Source organism: Canis lupus, chromosome 23, assembly GCF_048164855.1.
Source record: "Canis lupus baileyi chromosome 23, mCanLup2.hap1, whole genome shotgun sequence".
NCBI classification, from domain to species: domain Eukaryota; kingdom Metazoa; phylum Chordata; class Mammalia; order Carnivora; family Canidae; genus Canis; species Canis lupus.
This window is the reverse complement of record NC_132860.1, coordinates 44,884,784-44,886,977: the sequence shown is the minus strand read 5'-3', so window position 1 is coordinate 44,886,977 and position 2,194 is coordinate 44,884,784. Positions and strand designations below refer to the sequence as shown.

The 2,194-nt window shown below is 45.8% G+C and overlaps 1 pseudogene; it reads right to left on the bottom strand.

Moving 5' to 3' along the window:
- Positions 1-604: 604 nt before the first annotated feature.
- Positions 605-1,587, bottom strand: LOC140615603 (heterogeneous nuclear ribonucleoprotein A1-like; annotated as a pseudogene).
- Positions 1,588-2,194: the final 607 nt, after the last annotated feature.

The window sequence follows — 2,194 nt, the reverse complement described above, 5'->3', positions numbered from 1 at the left end:
TTTAAAGATTTTTGCTTATTTAATGTGGGCTGGGGCAGAAGACTCAGGCTGCAAGACACAGAGAGTCTTGTTGGCTCAAGGCCCCTGGAAAATGTTGTCACATTAAGAAGGCCTGCAAGCCAGTCGGGTCATGTGGACACCAGAGCTGGTGGAGTTTTTTCACATACTTACAGAGATTCTCAAGGAGAATTCCTGCTTGCTTTGCTTCTTTTTTTTTTTTTTTTTTTTTTTAAGACACATTTATTCAGTGTCATGATCAGACTATTACATTTAGCAATCAACAGCATGGGTGCAAAAAAAAAAAAAATCTACATTAAAACCCTTTGTTGGAATGCTTTACACTTTCTACAGAACAGAAATTAAAATAACCTGTTATACAATTAGTCACAAATACAGTCCTCAAGTTTTTTGCCCATACACATGAGTATTGTCTAAAACATGTCTTCTTTGTAGCAGCTAGGCCCTGCCACCACTGTGCTTGGCTGAGTTCACAAATCTGTTGTAACCTGTAGCTTCCCTGTCACTTCTCTGGCTCTCCTCTCCTGCTAAGCTTTGTTTCCTGGAAGTAATTAAAAACCTTCTGCCACTGCCATCACTGCTGCTGCTGCTGTTGCTGCTGCTGCTGCTGGAACCACCATAGCCACCTTGGTTTCGTGGTTTGGCAAAGTATTGGCCTCCACCACCATAGGGGCCAGAGCTTCTGCCTCCAAAATTTCCTTATTTCACGGGTCCAAAATTTGAGGATTGATTGTTGTAATTGCCAAAATCGTTATACCTTCCGCCACCTCCAAAGTTGCTTCCGTCATTACCAAATCTGTTATAGCCATCCTCACTGCCACCGTATCCACCACCACCTCGACTGCCACCGAAGCCACCTCTACCACTGAAGTTCCCTCCACAACCAAAGTTGTCATTCCCACCAAAACCACCTCCACAACCACCACCAAAGTTTCCAGAACCACTTTGGCCTCTTTGGCTGGACGAAGCACTAGCCATCTCTTGCTTCGATAGGGCTTTCCTTACTTCACAGTTGTGGCCATTCACAGTATGGGATTTTTGAATGACAATCTTGTCTACAGAGTCGTGGTCGTCAAAGGTCACAAAAGCAAAACCTCTCTTTTTGCCACTGCCTTGGTCAGTCATGATCTCAATCACTTCAGTTTTCCCATACTGTTCAAAATAATCTCTTAGATGATGTTCTTCAGTGTCTTCTTTAATGCCACCGACAAAAATCTTTTTCACAGTTAAGTGGGCACCGGGTCTTTGAGAATCTTCTCGGGAGACAGCCCTCTTTGGTTCCACGACTCTCCCGTCCACCTTGTGCGGCCTTGAGTTCATGGCCGTGTCCACCTCCTCCACGGTGGCCTATGTGACAAGCCCAAAGCCTCTGGAGCGCTCGGTGTTGGGGTCTCTCATTACCACACAGTCCAGAAGTGTCCCCCATTGCACAAAATGGCTCCTCAGACTCTCATCGGTTGTTTCGAAGCTCAAACCTCCGATGAAGAGCTTCCGCAGCTGCTCGGGCTCTTTGGGAGACTCTGACTTAGACATGACGGTGGTGGGAGGGGAGACTTTACCGATGCTTGTTCGGCGGCGTCCAGGGGCAGAAAGCGCTTGCTTTGCTTCTGCTTCAGGCAACTGCCAAAGGAGCAGAAACAGGCCTATTTTGGCAAAAGACACATGATGATACAGTCATCACTAACAGGTGGTGAGTGTGCTTGATTTTAAAGCCAGAAAGTAACTCATATCTCTATTAGGTAGAGCCTATTAGGTAGAAGTGATCTGGGAAACACAAACTTCAACAATTTTTGTCATTTTGATCTTAAAAACCTACCCCATTGGTGAGCTGTGGTGCTGAGAATTCATTTCCTTCCATTTTAGTTCTTCACATTTGCTTTGCCTTCCAGAGACTGGCAGTAAATCTCAAATGCTGTCATTTTTGGACCAGAAGCCATATGCACCCTACACTTTGTCCACAGGGAGCATTCCTTCCAACTTCGAGAGTGCATTTGTCATGCATCTTGCTGGCAACAGCCTGACACAGAAACTCTCATAATTCAAAGCCTGTGGCATTGGGTAATGAAGCAGAAGCAAAGCAAGCAAAACTCTGAAGAAACACAAAACCAGCCCAGCTGTCAGCCCAGATGGCCTGACTCATGGTCTTCAATGCCCAGGGGAAGATGGGTTGGCCTCT